The following is a 19,874-nucleotide window of genomic DNA, read 5'->3' on the forward strand; positions in this document are numbered from 1 at the left end:
TGCCTGTGCGGAGTCTGCACGTTCTCCCTGGGTCTGCGTGTGTTTCCTCCGGGTGCTCCGGTTTCCTCCCACAGTCCAAAGACGTGCAGGTTAGGTGGATGGGCCGTGCACAAATTGCCCTTAGTGTCCAAAACAAATATGTTAGGATGGGTTACTGCGTTACGGGGATAGGGTGGTGGTGTGGGCTTAAGTAGGGTGCTCTTTCCAAGGGCCGGTGCAGACTCGATGGGCTGAATGGTCTCCTTCTGCACTGTAAATTCTGTGATTCTGTCCCTTCGGTTGGCCGTAACAAATGTATTTCCATGATAAATGCCATTTCCAACCTAAGTGCATTAAAAAATAGAAGCCAATAAAACCAGGGGCGGGATTCTCCCCTGCCCGGCGGGGCGGGGATCCCGGCGGGACGGAGTGGCGTGAACCACTCCGGCATCGGGTTGCCTACCAAAGGTGTAGAATCCTCCGCATCTTCAGGGGCCAGGCCCGCCCCGGAGTGGTTGGCGCCCCGCCGGCCGGCGTGGAAGGCCTTTGGCGCCGCTCCAGCCGGGGTCGAAGGGACACCGCCGGCCAGCGCTGGTCCGCGCATGCGCGGGAGCGTCAGCGGCTGCTGATGTCATCCCCGCGCATGCGCAGTGGGTTTCACCTACGCGTCGGCCATCGCGGAGGCTTACACGGCTGGCGTAGGAATAGAGTGCCCCAACGGCACAGGCCCGCCTGTGGATCAGTGGGCCCCGATCGCAGGCCAGGCCACCGTGGGGGCACCCCCTGGGGCCAGATCGCCCTGCGGGCCCCCCCCCCCCCCCGAGGACCCCGGAGCCCGCCCGCGCCGCCAGGTCCCGCCGGTAAGGGACCAACTCCAATTTACGCCGGCATGACCTGCATAAAACTGGCGGGACTTCGGCCCATCGCAGGCCGGAAAATCGCCGTGGGGAGCCCGCCGACCGGCACAGCGCGATTCCCACCTCCGCCAAATCTCCGATGCCGGAGAATTTGGCAGCCGGCTGGGGCGGGATTCACGCCGCCCTCCCAGCGATTCTCCGACCTGGCGGGGGGGGTCGGAGAATCCCGCCCCGACTTTCTTGAGTCAACGAAGGATCAGGTTTATTAGTTACTAAATCCTAAAAAAAATTATAAAGGTGTAATACACACACAGATATCAGAATGAAGAAAGTTAGAGTTCAATAAAAAGTTAAAAGAAGATATGGTGAAGTCTTTTGCTTATCTTTGAGGTGTAGATTGTTGAACATTGTGACCATTTGAAGTTAGTTGGTTTCCTATAGAATCCTGGAGTTGACTTGGTTCAGATCTGTGCTTTGTTGAAGATGCTCTTTTTGCTTCAGATAGAGAGAGAAAGTGTTCTCAGAATACTGTGATGTTTCTTTCTCCTCTCTTTGATTCTGCTTGGCTGAACCAGTTTTTAAAACTGCTCTCTCTACATTCCCAGGAAGGAATTTTACTGGCATGTCTTACAGTCATTGGTGCAGACTAAGTAATTCCATTTTTTAAACTTCCCATCTCCAAAGCCTTTCACACATTCCAAGATCGAAATCAGCAGGAGTTATTACATCTTCCACTGGAGATTTGGAATGGCTGATGATTATCTGATTGGCTAGCAGTTTTCATTGTCTTTATAGAAAGTTGGCTGATCCTGGTCCAGCACTGTGCATTCGTATGCCTTCCTTTCAAGAGTATCCTTGTTTGAAATGAACATTGACACCCCCAAGTATGGAATTCCATGCAACAAGTCTACAGTGAAATGTGTATTGAAATTTTCCAGAGAAGTGGTCAACTTACAGTCTCAGACATCAAGTAACTTGTGGCAGCCATTTTTGATCTGTTTCTTTTCTTGTGCTTTTTTTAAAAATGAGCATTTTTTGGACAGTTCAATATGTCTCTGGTTAGCTGGTGACATTGTAAGTAGATCTTGCTCAGTCACAGATTTACGTCATTGCTACATTACACACAGCACACAAAGGAAGGATTTCCCTGATGTGTTGACAGAATGTCGAGTAATGAAGCTACAATAGCAGTACATAAATCTGCACAGGTTATGTTCAGGCTTTTTAGTGTACAGGCCTGAACTTGCTGGGAGTATTATGTTCAGCCTGGTACTAAGCTAAAATATACGGGTGCAGGGCAGCACGGTGGCGCAGTGGGTTAGCCCTTCTGCCTCACGGCGCCGAGGTCCCAGGTTCGATCCTGGCCCTGGATTACTGTCCGTGTGGAGTTTGCACATTCTCCCTGTGTTTGCTTGGGTTTCGCCCCCACAACCCAAAGATGTGCAGTGTAGGTGGATTGGCTACGCTAAATTGCCCCTTAATTGGAAAAACTGAATTGGGTACTCTAAATTTATATTAAAAAATATATGTGTGCACTTGACAGGGTACATCAAAGAACAATAAGCCAGATTCGAACTATCATGGGAAACTCCTTAACTCTTCTGCATTTTATCCACTCCAACATAAAGACCAAAGTAAATTGAGCACTTGGGATTCATGCCTTCAAGGTTTTTCAAAACATGGATGTGCCCATTTTCCCATATGATCTACTAAGTACCTCCTGAGAAATGCAGCATTTTTTTAGTAGCCCGTCTTTAACAGGGAGACCAATATTGTTCTTCATTGTCAAAATAAAACCAAAGCAAGGTAAACAGGAACCATTATAAAGACAGTGAGAAAGCTTTATTCATTCAGCAGTCAAGGGAAAGCAAAGGGAACTTCAGTTCTCTTTGGGAAATTTTGCTTGGATGTGACATCATCTTTCCACGTGTGTTGTTTCAACTTGCTGTGCACAAAACATTGGACCAGGACTCATGGAAGCACAGAATATTGAAGAATGGTGGGAATTAAATGTGAGGCATGACAATAGAAACAAAATTATTCTTTTATATACAGGAAGAGAGGGATCAATTTCTGTTCCCCTTGGCTTGGACTACTGCATAGTTCCCCAAGGCGGAACAGAAAAGGAATTGAGGGTTATGGTGAGCAGGTGGGTAAGTGGAGCTGAGTCCACGAAAAGATCAGCCATGATCTTCTTGAATGGCAGAGTAGGCTTGACGGGCCTGGTGGCCTACCTATAGAACCATAGAATCATAGAATTTACAGTGCAGAAGGAGTCCCATTGAGTCTGCACCAGCCCCTGGAAAGAGCATGTTACTTAAGCCCACGCCTCCACCCGATTGCCATAACCCCACCTAGCATGGCCAATCCACCTAACCTCCTGCACATCTTTTGACTGTGGAAGGAAACCGGAACACCCGGAGGAAACCCACGCAGGCACGGGAGAAAGTGCAAACTCCACATAGACAGTCACCCAAGGCCGGAATTGAACCCGGAATCCTGGCACTGTGAGGCAGCAGTGCGAACCACTGGACCAATGTGCTGCCCCTTGTGCAAACGTGCTTCCCTATATGTTTATATTTAGGCATATATATTGATGGTCCACAGGTTATTTGACCTGGGATGCCTCACAGTTGAGCCTCATCTTGCCTATATTCAACATTGACACAGGTACACTTTCCAGCAGTGGTTACCATGTGAAGAATGGGCAGTCAGGGTATGGAACCTATTGTGCGTGTTGTAATGATATAATAGCACCAATCACTCACAAGGGATTGTGCAAACATGGTGTAAGTTAATTCATTAAATCGAAGCACATTTGTGCAGATAGACAGAAAGCTTGAGAACATCAGAGCAGCAGAGCTGCGTGTTTGTGTTCTGTTCCTGGCCGAAGTGAAACGAAGGCTGGATCACATGGCACACTTCCCTTCAAGTGATAGCATGCTGCTATCCCTTAAAGGTATAGTACAACAGAACCCATGCCTAACCAATCCATCAGGGACCAGGGCCTTCAAGAAAAAAGGAGTGAAAATTCATGGGGGCGGGGGGGGGGGGTTGGTGCAAACAAATAGCATAGCATTTCATGGTGAATTGGCCCAATCACACAACCAGGCACAAAAAGCTAGCTTTACCATACTATTACCTCACAGGCTTTGTCTATATACGTATTAAAAAATGTAGTCTGTCGTCCTGTGTTTCATTTCAGAGAAGATTAAACTTCCAGCTCATCAGTCGCACTCTCACCATGAAATGTTACATTTTTAGAACCCAAGTTATCATCACCCTATAAAGAACCATTCCCAGCAATCCTTCATGGTTAGCACGCTCTGCCTGTGCTGATGGGAATTTGTTTAAAGCTAAATGATTTCAAAGCTTTGTTACTGGAGTAATTGACACTCCTTAACAATAATTCTGAAGGAGAACAGCGCTCCTGCACTCGGTTCTTCTGTTTAATTCGCTCCCGTGGGTTTTAAATCAGTTGGGAGGGGGGTTTGTTGCTCTTTTGCTGTGAAATGGGATTTAGACAGGTGACAAGCTCTCTCTCTCTCTCCGCATGCTCCCTCCTTTGCATGTTTCTCCATTCCATCACAGCATTCTCTCTCCAAATGTCAGATGAAATCCGTTTCAGCTCACACCTCGGTTAATGAGTCACAAACACTCACTCTACCAAACCAACATTATTACCATTTATAATCCTGATTGGTAATTTGCATACGAAAATTAATCCTGTGACATGCGTGAATTTTTCTTTTCCTCGACTAATTACGAGCTGGAATGCCACACTATTTACACAGCTAATTACTGTTCCTTCTGTTCTCTGTTTTCCCCTCCCTCCTGTCTTCCAGTTTACCATTCCGTCTTTGACTAGCTAAACAGCACAGGCCAATGAACTTATGCATTTACCATTGTTTTCCCAATTCTGAAGTAAAGTGAAGATAAAAATAGCAAACTGCTTGTATGTAATTAGCTGCAATATCTGTGCAAAACATGGATGCATGTGTATTGCAATCCTGATTCATGCAACACATAAGGATAGAGTCTAAGAGGGTTATCACGGGCTGACCCAGTCAGGCATAAATCTATAATAGAATGGGCCAGCCTGATATCGGAAAGGTGTCTGCAATTAGGACTAAAGTCATCGCAGTACTGGCTCAATCAGGAATGTGTCTATCCCAGGACCATTTCTGACAAAGTCAAGAAGGACATTAATTACCCTACAGTACACCACGAGGTAATTCGGCCCATCGAGTTTGCACTAACCGTCTGAAAGAGCACCCTACCTAGGCCCCTGCTCCCACCTTATCCCCGTAAACCAGTCACACCACCTAACCTTTTTTGACACAAAGGGGCAATTTAGAACGGCCAATCCTTCTAAGCTGCACATCTTTGGACACTTCTTTCTGGTCTCATGGCAACACTCGTGGTATGTTGTTTTAGTTAAAATTTTGCTTGGGTATCTGGTTTTGTTAGCAAACTATTTGGTGATGTCTGTACACCTTGTGATATCCGCACTGTCTTGGCCAAAATTCACCCCAAATCAACATCACCAAAACAGATTATCTGATCATTATCACATTGCTGTTTGTGGGGCTTGCTGTGAGCAAATTTGCTGCGACATTTTTGACATTACAACAATGATTATACTTCAATGGCTACTGGTACTTCATTGCATGGTAGCACAGTGGTTAGCACAGTTGCGTCACAGTGCCAGGGTTCCAGGTTCGATTCCCGGCTTGGGTCACTGTCTGTGCGGAGTCTGCACATTCTCCCCGTGTGTGCGTGGGTTTCCTCCGGGTCTTCTGGTTTCCTCCCACAGTCGAAAGGTGTGCAGGTTAGGTGGATTGGCCATGATAAATTGGCCTTAGTGTCCAAAAAGGTTAGGTGGGGTTACTGGATTACGGGATAAATTGGAAGTGTGGGCTTAAATGGGGTGTTCTTTCCAGGGGCCGGTGCAGACTGGATGGGCCAAATGGCCTGCTTCTGCACGTTAAATTCTATGATTCTACGATTGGCTGTAAAATGCTTTGATCGCCCGGTGCTATACAAATGCAAGCTGTTCATTCTTTCAATTCAGAGGTAGAGACCATCATCTTACCACATTGCATTCTGAACCTACCAGAGTTTCACAGCTGGAAGCTTCTGATAATGACATATTGATCTCTCCCCCTAATTGTAATCTTTTCATTGTCCCTGATCAGATCTCAGTGTGTACTTTAGGCTGGTGTAGGTAGAAGTTTCCGTAACCTTACCAAGAATTGCTATTGAATCTCTGCCTCCCACTGAACATGCTTTAACTAGGTGGTAGAGAGTGCTACACAAAAGGGAGGAACCCTAAACTGATGCTGTGCAGCTTTTTTGAGCAAAAACTTGCATTTACGCTATTTCGGTATCACGATGGACAGAAGTGTGAAAAGGTGCACTTGTGTGTACATTCTCTTTCACAGTGAATGAGTATTTACTTCACAAAATACAGTACAGCCTATGATTGTGCTTTCCTGTTGTGAAGATCAGTTGCTCACTTAGAATAGAGATGGTCACATTGTTGTTAATAATTCAACCTTTACTCAAAGTTCAAACAATTTGCATTATTTCCATTAAAGATAATAAGAATGATTTTGAATCTTGTGGCTCTACATTATGAGGAAACAATCACAGAACCAAACTTCTTTTCATTGATAAAAGGAAAGAACTTGCATTTTTATATTGTCCTTCATAACCTCAGACATCCCAAATGTTCAATTTTAAATAGCAAGCGATGAAGGATAGAACTGCAGTCTAATTTTTACACACTTAACAACCTTTTGTTTACAGAGACACACAATGCAAGCATGCACCTCCTAACGCAATAACCAGCGTTTCCACCTGCTCCTATACACTTCTTTTGGTTATTAATGGCCACCTTAGCCAAATCTGTTCCTCTATATCGGAGAAAGAATACACTCCCCAACCCCAACACCAACGTTAAAGTCCACCATCTGAACACAATCAAACACACAATGAAAACCAAAGTACTTTAACTGTTATGGTGTTATTTCATACGAGAAATGGTTGAGGACTCTGGGTCTGTACTCGTTGGACTTCAGAAGGATGAGGGGGGATATAATTGAAACTTACAGGATACTGCGAGGCCTGGATAGAATGAACATGGAGAGGATGTTTCCATTAGTAGGAAATACTAGAACCAGAGGACACAATCTCAGACTAACAGGACCATCCTTTAAAACAGAGAAGAGGAGGAATTTCTTCAGCCAGAGGGTGGTGAATCTGTGGAACTCTTTGCCGCAGAAGGCTGTGGAGGCCAAATCACTGACTGTCTTTAAGACAGAGATAGATAGGTTCTTGATCAATAAGGGGATCAGGGCTTATAGGGAGAAGGCAGAAGAATGGGGATGAGAAAAATATCAGCCATGATTGAATGGCGGAGTAGACTCGATGGGCTGAGTGGCCTAATTCTGCTCCTATGTCTTGTGCTCTTATGGTGATATCAGTTGAGGGACAGATGTTGGCCGCGATCCTGGGAGGAATGTGGGTTTAATGTCTCATCTGAAAGATGGTACATCTGGCAGTACAACATTCCCTCAGTATTGCACGTGAGTGTCAGCCTAAAATATGGACTAAAGTCCCTGGAATAGGACTGGAATGTCGAACATTCACGTAGACACAGCGATGAGACTGCCGCTGCAGAGTCACCACTGGCACCTAAATGTCAAATGGGGGGATGGGGGCATGCTCCACACTTTTAAAACAGTGAGATAATTTATTTGATGCAGTGAGTTGTGACTTGGAAAGCACCGCCTATTTTACTTAATTTGTTCATAAGATGGGACATTGCTGGCAAAGCCACCATTAACTGCCCATCTCCTAATTGTCCTTGAGAAGGTGATGGGGAGCTACCTTCGGGAACATCTGAACTTCACCAAACTTTGGTGAGATTAAAGTGATCAGCACTCGGTTCTGAGCTAGGGGAGTTCCCGCAATGGCACTGCCTTCACTGTATACAGTGGGCTTTTCCCTACTCAGTACAAGTTGCCCTAAGACCCTCTCTTAGAATCATAGAATCGTAGAATCATAGAATTTACAGTGCAGAAGGAGGCGATTCGGCCCATCGAGTCTGCACCGGCCCCCGGAAAGAGCACCCCACCCAAGGTCCACACCCCCACCCCATCCCCACAACCCAGCAACCCCATCCACCACTAAAGGCAATTTAGTGTGGCCAATCCACCTATTTTCTCCTTCTGGAAAGCTCAGTCTTTCCGCTGTTCCTCTTTTTGGAACTTTCTTTCCTCTTTCCTTCTTGTCCCTTCTCTCCTGTCTCTCTCATTCCTCTCTCCAATCCTGCCACTCCCTTTCTTATTTTTTTCTCCTGACTCTCTCTTTCCACTTTTTCTCTTTCTTGAAAGTCGAGGTCTCGTCTTCATGTGCTGTAGCTACACCCAAAGTGCTGTTTGGGTGGGAGTCCCAGGATTTTGACCCAGTCTGAAAAAGAAACAAATTCAACAGTAACTTCCAATTGGATAAATATTTGAATGGAAAGCATGTACAGGCCAACGGAAGAAGAGCAGGGGACTGGGGCTAATTGGATAGCTCTAACAAATAGCAGATATAGGCACAATGTATCACTCTGTTTCTATGATCCTATGAAATGGGAACTTTATATTGAACCTGGATAGGCAGCTCAAAATTACATGATATGAGCATAAAATTAGCAAATGTGGAACAAAAATTGGACTAGAAAGCATTTATCTCCCAGCGAGCTAGAAAATATTCCACATATTGATTGAAACATTTAACAAGAAAAGTTACTGATTTAATCATACTTCGGATCACTGTCTCAGGTTGAATCAAACTGTGCAGAACCTCGACATCCTGCCCAACCCCATATTTTCTCTGTCACAAACACCACCTACTTCCACCTCCGTAACATCTGCCCCAGCCCAGTTACTGTAGAAACTCTCCTACATACCCCATTTTTCCAAGCTTACTTGACAGCCCTCCCACCTTGCACCCACTATAAACTTTAACTCATCCATTTCCTCCGCTGTAGGTATCATGTGCTGTTCATCCATCACCCTTCCTTGATAACCTTCATTGGCTCCCAGTCTCCCAATTTAAAATAGTCATTCTAATGTTTGAATTTCTCCTTATTCCTGTGGCTGTTACCTCCTCCAATCTTATATTCCACTCAGAACTCTGCATTCCTCCAACTCTAATCTCTTGTGCATTGCCAGCCATCACTTCAGCTGTCTAGACCCTCACATTGGAATTTCCTCCCTAATTCTTTCAACCTCTCAATCTCCCTTTCCTTCATTAAGATTCTTTTAAAACCCACTATTTGACCACACATTTGATCGCTTCTAATTGAGGGAGTCTTCCTACATTTTGGGATGTGTTTCTATGATAAAGATGTCATATTAATTGCAAGTGGTTGACAACAATAATTAACATAGGATTTTAAATAGGTAAGATATTCAACAGATTTTTTAAATGCTCCTTTGGGGTAGCGGAATGAAGACAAAAAATCTTTCCCCGTGGAGATTCAGTGAATGGGCCCGAGACCACTACAAGTTAAATTGCACATGACCTGTGGTTGGAGAAGGGTTAATAGGTCATGAGGCTTTTTCTTGCTGCACACTTTTGTAAGTTCAGCATTTCGATGAAAGATTCACATAAATTAAGGCTTTCATCTCGAGCTCTAATCTATCATGTGGTGCACCCAACCGCATCAGTAATTGCCCATGCCAGGCTAATATATTAAGTTGAAATGTTGCATTATATTAAAGATATACAGTAATGACTGAAGATACAGGAGGGCTCCAGACAGCTGAGTGAGCCCAGATCAGCAGACTTGACCTCTCTGAGATCATGCATCCAGATGCCCCCTGCCTTTGATTATTTCCAACCGATGCATCACCTGATTCTACTCAAAGCCTAATTACACTGAGAAAACATCTCTTTATAACTGCATACCCCAGCCTGCATTCCCTTTCCTTAGCCCGTGTATAAACTACCTGAATTCATTTGGCACAATTGCAGCTCGTAACTCTCTGCCAGGCAACTGTTATTTTTGCCAATTTTGCAAAATTGCACCCCAATCGGTAGCCTTTCCCAAAGGAGTAAGTAGTTGGGAAATTGTGTCAGGTTTCTCATGATTCTTTGCTCATTAAGCTAAATGGGTGAAAAAAACGGCAAATTGCCTGCAATTTCCTAATATGCAAGTTTTAGTAAATAAGTCCTGAGTAGTTAATACAGGAGTACTTCATTGGCTATGAAGTGATATGGGACATCCTGACGTTGTGAGAGGTGCTATATAAATGAATGTTTTTTTCCCTTTTTTTCGTGATTAAGAATTCACTCAGGGCTGCTTATATTGACCCTATTATTTAAACTGTTAAACCACTTGATTAGATTCCAATCTCTGACTTACTTGCAGGCTGTGCTATTTGTTATGGATGGGCGGGCCTGGGGAGGGGACCAGGAGCGTAGCTGCAATGTCCAGTTAGAGAAGTCCAACCATGAGCAGGAGGTGGTGCTGACTATGTGTACCACCCAGGCCAACACTGCATGGCTGGCGTCTGTGGTGGAAGCTTTGGGGGTGAAGGTTTTGGCCATGGGTCATCATGTCCAAAGCCTGGGGCAATCTGTGCAGATGGTGGCCGAGGCCCAGGACAGGGATGCCCTCTCAATTGCGCCTGCAGCTGCTGGAATCTCGCTGACACCCCCTCATGTAGTCCCTGGCTCTGTGACTATCGATGGGACCATCTGCTCCAGAAGCCTGAAATCCATCTGGATGGCACCTAGTCCCTGGGCCGGTCTTCTCTCTGACCGCCCACCTCCTCGGGAGTGCCTACCTTCATCTGCTGTACTCGAGCATCTGTGTGGTGCACACCAGATATGATCCAGGAGCCTCTTCACGAAAGTGCCCAGCCGAAGTGAGTGATTCTGGGATGGCGAAGGGTGTTGAAGACAACTGTGACAGGAAGTCAATGTCATCTCCTGACTCGAGCTCCGGGGTGCCTCAGGAAGCATGTCGATAGCTCCCATCCATGACAGTCCGGTCCACATCGCTGGTCGACTCCTGGGGTTCTGGCTGTGGCTGAGGGCGGGGACACCAGAAGAGCCTGTCCCATCACCAGCAGCTCTTGCAAGACAGAAGAGAAGATGCATAATTGCATTGCGGGCTGGGGTGTAGTGGGAGTTGTGGGGGGGTGTAGGGGAGGGGAGAGAGGGTATAGGTGTGATTGTGGGGGTGTGATATGTGGGGATGGTGGTGGGGGTGTGATATGTGGCGATGGTGGTTGGGGGTGGTGACACACCTGTCGTGGGGAACAGCCACTCAGCGGGTTCTTACTTCCAAGCCCGATGCCGACTTCCTTCCCGGCGACTGCCCTTTCCTCAGGCCCTCCGACCATATCCAGTGCCCTCTGCTCTGCTGCAGTGAGGGGCTGCAGGACTGGTGGTCCACCTCCAGTCTCCTCCTGCCCCTGGCAGTTGTGTGCAGCCTTCTCCTGGAGGGAGGACATAAAACACGCAGGGTTAGATCATCTGACGCATGCAGCCCAGGGGGTGAGTAGCTGGTGGCTTCCGTGGCCATGGCACCTGGCCAGTATGGGTTCCGGAATGTGGTACAGGGTGGGGTTTGGCAGCCCACTAGGTGGAAGGGGGTGGGGTAGGGTGACTGGTGTGTGGAATGGGCATTGTTATGCAGTTTTTTCCGTCTCTGCTGGCCGGTCCGGGTGCTGTTTCCCACGGCACAGACCACCTCTGTCACCTGCGCCAGGCATGATGAACAGTGGTGGCTGACAGCTGCCTTCCCACCTAGGGGTACAGGGTCGCCCACCTCTCCTCTGCAGAATCCAGCAGGGTCTCCAGTTCCGCGTATTGCTGCCACCTTGTAGCCTGGGATGGTGTGTGTGGGGTGTGAAGTGTGTATATGCGGCTGCAGTTTGTCAACCTCTAAACCCGGGCCCAGCGAATCCGACATGTTTCTCATTGGAATCGATTGTTCCACATGGTGCCGGTGCTAGCCCATTGAATCGGTCCAAGTCAGGCGCCAGTTTTACTGTCATAGAAGTCCACAAATCTTGCCCCTGTGTCAACACTTAGGGCGGGATTCTCCGACCCCCCACTGGGTCTGAGAATCCCCGGGGGGCGGCGCAAATCCCGCCGCTCCGACACTGGCTGCCGTATTCTCCGGCGCTGGTTTTTGGGCGGGGGCAAGGATCATGCCATGCCGGTCAGGGGCGTTGGCAGCGGCCCTCCCGGCAATTCCCCGTGCCCCAATGGGCTGAGCGGCCATCAGTTTCTGGCCAGTCCCGCCGGCGTGGATTGGACATGGTCCCACACGGCAGGACCTGGCTGGTAGGCCGGCTGGTGCGGTACTTGGGGGGACACGGGGAGTTCCGGCCCCGGGGGTTGGGGGGGCCCCCATGGTGGCCTGGCCCGTGATCGGAGCCCATCGGGGCCTGTGCCGTGGGGGCACACCTTCCATCCGCGCCGGCCCCTATAGGGCTCCGCCATGGCCAGAGCGGAGAAACCCCCCCCTGCGCATGCGCCAGAATACGCCGGCTGGTCTGCACATGCGTTAAACGTCGGCGGTTCTGCGCATGCACTAACTCACGTAGTCCCTTCGGCGCCAACCCCTCTGGCGCCGGCCTAGCCCCCGGAAGTGCGGAGAATTCTCAACTTCCAGTTGGCCCGACGCCAGAGTGGTTTGCACTGTTCTTGGCGTCGGACCAATTCGCCGATTGCGGTGAATCCTGCACTTAGTCTCAGGAACGGAGAGTCTGGCCGAAGAACTTTTGTAGACCACTCAGCCTTTTGAGCCTTTCTACTATTCAATGACATCATGTCTGATCTCAACCTAATGCCATATTCCTGTTGTTCCCCATACCATCTGATACCGTTGGATAACAAAAATCTATCCGTCTCCAATTTAAACTTAACAATTGATTTTGTACATCAATTGCCATGTGCAGAGGATAACTCCAAACTTTACTGTGCTTTGTACGTCGAAGTGTTTCCCACTTTTGCTCCTGAATGGTCAGGCTCTAATTTTTGGATGTTCACTCCCCACCTCCCCCTCCCCTCCCCCATAATCCTAGAGACCTCAGATAGCTGAAATTGTATCTCTTTATACCCCATCTATTCCTCTTAATAGCTTGAAAATTTGTTTCAAATCACCCCTTAATTTTCTAAATTCCAAAGAACGTTTGGATAATCTTTCCTCGTAATTTACCTGCCAGCCAGACATCATTCTGGCAAAACTACAATGTCCAAGGCCATTATATCCTTCCTAAAGTGTCGGCTGCAGAACTGCTCCAGGTATATTCCAACCAGGATACCGTTCATTGAAGCATGACTTCAATATTTTTCAATGCAGCTTAAATGTGAATCTTCAGTCGGTGAACATTGTTGTGAATGGACAAATGCAAGCTGCGCCTATTGACCCTGTTCACGATGCAGGAGGTTGGTGGGAAGAGTTGAGAGGGTGGTGGTTCTGGGGGTGGAGGTGATGGTGGTATCAGGGTATTGTACAGTTCAAGAGGGATGTGTGAATGGAATTCACTCGCACCTTATCTGAACTGTTTGAGGGTTGCTAGAACAAACAATGCCCACTGGAGGTCAATTAGCATGGAATTTGAGAGAAAATCTTTCTGTCAGACAGTGCAGCTGCCAAGCCTAGTCTTGCAGTTTTATTACAGCCTGCTAATTGTGAATATGGTGAGGAATAAGTAAGCCTGTATGTGGTAATATAGTGTTGCAGAAGCAAAGCACACTACATTTTCACCGCTGTGTAGGGATGTTGTTAGGACTGCAAAATGACGGGAGTTCACAAAGACTAGTGTTTCTCATGTTCTCGCTTTCGAATACTGTGGTTTCAAGTCGTACAGTGGCATTATTTTTTTAATAATTTGAGACACTTATACCCACGCAGAGCAGACAACATGAGGAAAGAAAGGGCTTACATTATTATAATAATCTTTATTAGTGTCACAAGTAGGTGTACATTAACACTGCAATGAAGTTACTATGAAAATCCCCTAGTCGCCACACTCTGGCACCTGTTCGGGTACATTGAGGGAGAATTTGGAATGTCCAATTCACCTAACAGCAAGTCTTTCGGGACTTGTGGGAGGAAACCGGAGCACTCGGAGGAAACCCACGCAGACACGGGGAGAACGTGCAGACTCCGCACAGACAGTGACCCAAACCGGGTCCCTGGTGCTGTGAAGCAACAGTGCTAACCGCTGTGCTACCGTGCCACCCAGCAGGGTGTCAAAAAGAGCTCCAAGCCAAAGAAATGCTTTTGAAATGTACTCACTATTGTACTGTGGGGAAACAGCAGACAACCTGTACACCGCCAGCTCCGACAAGTAGCAAGGCAATAACATGCAGATGATCTGTTTCTTCATCGGTGTTGGTTGAGGGAGAAATATAGGGCAGGGCACTGGGGAGAACTTGCCCGCTCTTCTTCTGTGGTACCTTGTATTTTGAGAGAGGACTCAGTTTAATGTCCCAAAGTAATCACGGCACCTCCAACTGCACAGCAGTCCCTCAGATGCAGCAGCCTAGATTGCACGTTCTCTGAAGTGGGACTGGGTGGGATCTATGGGACTTGAGAGGATAGATGCAGAGGAGATGGTTCTCCTCATGCTGAAATCTAGAAACAGGTTGTCATGATATTCAGGTAAACATCATGGTGCAAACAGACATACATACTGATGGACAGATCAACACACACACAACACCACAGGCAAGAGCATACACACTACAAAACAGGGAACACGACACTTCCTGTTCATTCCAGCAGGAGACAGCTCAGGGCACAGACCTCACAGCAAGCCACTCAGACATCCACCATGTGCTGAGTGCCACTACAAGATAGTGTTAGGAATAGGTCCACAGATTCAAGGGTTATGATCGAACCTCAGTAACCAGTTTACCACTGTAAATAAATGTTAGTAATAAAACTGAGTTGTACCATTCTCAACCGTGTTGGTTCGTCAGTGTAGCAGAGCACCCAACACCTCACAGGTAACAGTTTCAGAATAAGGAATTTCCCTTTGAAGATGGGGATTCTCATAGGGGGCATTAGTTTTTCCACTTATCACCAACAGTATCATTGTCATTCAGTATATTCAAGGCTCAGTTCATCAGATTTCTGATGGACAAGGGAGTCAAGAGTTAACGTGCCACAACCTGAGACAGACAGGGAGATTTCCCTTGTTTTGCCTCAGGAAAGGCGAGAGATCATTGCTGACAGCTGTAGAAGATTTTTTACTTATGCCTGTCCAATGATTCTACCCTAGTGTTTTTGCAGATTTATCCACCGAACAGATCACATAAAGCATTCTTGCATTAATTATATATCTGCACGACTGCAGGTATATTTACCTGCAATGTGTCTGCATGGCTGCCAGTGTCTCCAATCTACCTCCATCTATTTTCCAACCCAATTGTACATGCAGAGGCACTGAGGTATGCATTTGCCAGCCCGTTGCTAAGGCCAGCAGTCCAGAATCAATAATGACATTGGGGGGAACCAGAAAATCTGGTTGTTCTACACATAGTCGGATCTGTGACACAGTGTATCATTTCCTACGGGTCTTTTAGACGAGTCTGAAGTGGTCTTACTGAAACAGAGCCATAGTTTCATGTAAATATTGCAATACATTTAAATGAAGTCAAGTGTTCTGTGCCAGCTGTTTAGGGCAGGACTGCATTGATCCCTGTCCCAAAACAAAGTTCCAAGAGGCGATGGATCTCTAAGGGGTCTAGCACAAAAATACAGTTTGCTTAATTGGGTGTCGGCGTGTTGTTAATTTGTGTTGGCATTCTTGCGAAAAAAAATCTGAAATTATTTCTCTGATTAATTTAGCGTGTTTTTGTTCCTTCTCCTCACAGGAGTTAATCCTGGAATTTAAGTAGAAGCGAACATTGTCGAGGATTGTTTTCTAATTTACTGAACAGTCAATTATATTTGAAGCATTTCCAGTAATAAAACTGCCAGAACCGAAGAAACAAGGGTCATGAAGAAGGTAACAATGTTTACAATGTAAACTTTCACATGAATGTAATGAGTGACAAGACATCTAAGTAAAAGTCCCAAGACATCTAAGTAAAAGTCCCAAGACATCTAAGTAAAAGCAATCAACTAATTAAGTTAAAATGCATGACAGTGTTGATTTTGAAGCATCACACAGATACTATTTCATGGTTGAAGTGTCGTGAGATGCGAGGTAGCATTCCGGAGAGATAACGGGGGATCCGGGTAGGATTGTCCATATGTAATATTGTACCAATCATTTCTGCAGCTTCTAGCCAGCTCATCGATCTTACGTTGACCATGACGAGCTGGCCCCATGGTCGAGCTAGCCCCATGGATTTTCTGGTCATCATGGTGTCAGTTAACTATCTGTACCATTTGGTGCATGGCCACCTGAAGCCAATCTGCAGAAGAAAGCTTTCATCGTTGCTGCGTAGACTGGTGAGCATCTCAGACTAGTTCGAGCTAGCCTTGGGAACCAAAGTAAATCAAGACAAGAATGAAGCCAACTGATCTTAGTTCCCTTCACTGCCAGGTCAAACTATCTTAAGATTCTGGGGATATGGCTTAATGGGACCCAGGTGAGCACCAAAACCGGGAAGGAACGTATAGTCATGATGAAACAGAAACTGGGTGCGTGGGATCAATGTTCCCTCTCCATTGTCCATGGGATCCTGGTCATAAGGTGTGAGGTGCTCTTAATGTTGCTCTATGTAGTGCAGGTCTGGCCCATAACCCAGTTCCTGCATGGTGGCAATCACCTGAGCCACCTTCTTTATTCACAGGGACACAAAGTACTAATCTCGTAGTCAAAGGGAGATGGAACATATCCAGTGTCGCTCTCATCCACCTTTATCTGAGTCTGTATCAAACTGTGCATAGACCCCTCAATATGCAAACAACAAGTGTCACTTGATGCTGAGGTTCTATCTGTCCCATTCTGTGAAGAATAGATCTGACCAAGTTACCACAGGACATTTTATCTAGTTGGACTGTAATGATATGTAGAATATTATTTGTGTATATAACATAATAACCAAATTGTATATAAACATTAGGGCCTGCATGCATAGGTTACAATTCTAGCATCCGACCATAGGTGGTGTGGTGACAGGAATAGGTCACTGGAAGACACGCCACATGTGAACAGGACGTATTCTCCTGGACAGCACAGGGAGACACGAGCTGGACAGCAGGCACAGACTGCAGTCACAGATTGATTAGCGCCAAAGTCAACACTAATTAATAATAGTTAATCATCGTTGTTTGTATTTAGCTGTTATATCCAACTGTAATCATAGTAGACATCATAGAAACCCTTTAGTGTTTTAGTTCATTAATAAACAGTTTTATTCATTTACAAAGCTGCATGTTCGCTGATCACTTCAACTACAAAGACCTCACCATCCGTGCATACAGAGAACATTACAGGACTAGATAGCCAGCTGTTATGATGAACAAAATTGTACAGAATAGCACCTTTTGACCGCAGGTCCATTAGACGGTGGTCCTCGAGACCCTGCAGCAAAAGGAGATGGCGGATCTTGTTGGATGTTTCACTGAGCAGACTGTCATATGCCTCACTGCCAGAACTTCAAACAAGCCTCAAGATGCAGCTAGGCTGGTGGTGAGAAGAGCTGATCCATCCGGCACCCCTGGTGTCCACACACTGCCCTCAAGCTGCAGTGTGGAAGAGACCATTACAAACTCCTTCTGCAAAACTCTATGGAAAGCAGGTCTGGAAAGAGATGGGAGTGAGTTTTGCCGAAGTTCATTCTGAGCAGTTCTGCGATATAGGACTCTGTGCTCTGTGGGCTGTTCCCAGGGATAAACATCAACCGCTGACAGAGGACCATTATCTTGGTGAAAGCAGCTCGTTGATCTGCCCGAAGCTTGCTTGTCTTCTGCTGCAAAGAGCTGTCAATGAATGAGTGCTACAGACTGGCTGAAGGATATAATAAAGTCTGGGGCAGTTGTTCCAAAGTCACAATGGGAGAAGGCCACTGTTAAGGGCCTTCCATCACCGTACATGCAGGGGGACTGAAATCCACGTAAAGCTCCTTGGGATGTATGCACTGAAGAATGTTTGACACAAAATGTCAATGTACACTGTAAATATAACCTGTAATGGCAAGTGCAGTGAGACACCTTGTGTACTATGTTGATCAGTGGGTTACACTTTGTATTGTCAAATTTGAACTGTTAGTTACAAATTTGATAAAGTATGCTTTTGGGGGAAAAGAAATCTGCACCAGAAGGGAAGCATCGCCAGAAGTCAACCTGGCACCTCAGCCTTTCCGCTACGACTCCCCTAAGCCAGCACAGGGATTATCTGCTGTATAAACTGAAGCTTCAAATATGGAATTGATGCACAGGTTATCATGCCGGCTCCTTATTTTCTTTGCCACTGTAAGGTGATTGCAGCATGATATGGCTGCCCAATATTGCCACCTTATTATATTGGGGAGGTCATGGGTGCAACTTGGTGAATCCTGCGCTCCATCCAACATGTCGGTAAGTGGCTGTGGGTCACATCGACAGAACAAATAACAAATAACAATACAGCACAGGAACAGGCCCTTCGGCCCTCCAAGCATGTACCGACCATGATACCAACCTTTGCCAAAGCCCTAAGCACTTCCTTGTGCCGTATCCCTCTATAGCCATCCTAGCCATGTGTTTATCCAGATGCCTTTTTAATGCCGTTAATGTATCTGCTTCCACAATCTCTTCTGGCAACGCGTTCCAGGCACTCGCCACCCCCTGCTTAAAAAACCTGCCTCGCACATCCCCTCTAAACTTTGCCCATGGACCTTAAACCTATGCCCCCTGGTGACTGACCCCTTCACCCTGGGAAAGAGTGCCTGGCCATCCACTCTATCATGCCCCTCATAATCTTGTAGACCAGGTTGTGTTACAATAATTTCACAACCGCCTTTGAAAATATAATTGTGTCGAAGGTGCCAGTTATAACTTGCACACTGAATGTGTGCCAGTTGGGGTATAACGGTGTGCCTGGTGAGTAGTGAAGAAGCTCACCGTCACAGACCAGTTGAAATGGTGCTGCACTGTTGGATGAGGTGGTGTTAAACTCAGATCTGCCATGTCAGGTGGGATAGGAAAGATGCCACAAAACCATTTTGAAGACGAAGCACAGGATGTTCCCCAACATCCTGGCCAATATTTATCCCTCGACCAACACCACCAAAACTAATTAACTCGTTATCACAATTCTTCTTGTGGGAGCTTGCTGTGCACAAACTGGCTGCAATGTTTCCTACATTACAACAGTGGCTACATTTCAATGTTGTAAAACGCACTATCAGTTTAAGTTCTTCCTCTCTGAATCTCTGTCAGTTCTAAGTGCTTCCGGTACTGCCTGCACTATTGACTCTGACCAATACCTCCTGTCAAGAATTGATACACTGCTGCCCTCTATGGATAGTACCCCAGAGTGTCAAATAGTTCAACACTCTCATTTGAAGCTATCGTTTTGGTTGCTGCACTATTTCTTCACTGGCCCGCCCACAGGCTCCATTTTCTGCTGCCATAATTATATCCTTGCTCATGGTTTTGTCTGCTCTTTTTACCCCCATGCACATTTTGAAAAGTGTGAAATCTGCCTTAAACCTATTTAGTGCCTTTGTACTGGATGTAACATTGTACTGTCTTCCCCCATATAGCTGTGCACATCTTTTCAATGGTTTTAGCTGCATCCCTTTCAAGGCTTCCGAATCATGTAGGTTCTTTCTCCCACCCCACGTTAGTGAACTCCCAGTGCGAGGCTCAATATGATCTGGGAGCCCACTGTAAATAAGTATTGGAACCAATCCCAGAGATTCCCATAGTCAGCCCAAGGGACGTTGCTGAGCACTTGGAGGGTATTGATGTAACGGTTACGTTACTTGGTCTGAGACTAATAATCTGAGAGTACATAAATTCAAAGTCCACCATGGTAAGTGAGTTTAGAAGGTTCAAGAGCCTTGGTGAAT

The sequence above is a fragment of the Scyliorhinus torazame genome, chromosome 1 (genome assembly GCF_047496885.1).
Source record: "Scyliorhinus torazame isolate Kashiwa2021f chromosome 1, sScyTor2.1, whole genome shotgun sequence".
Taxonomy (NCBI): Eukaryota; Metazoa; Chordata; class Chondrichthyes; order Carcharhiniformes; family Scyliorhinidae; genus Scyliorhinus; species Scyliorhinus torazame.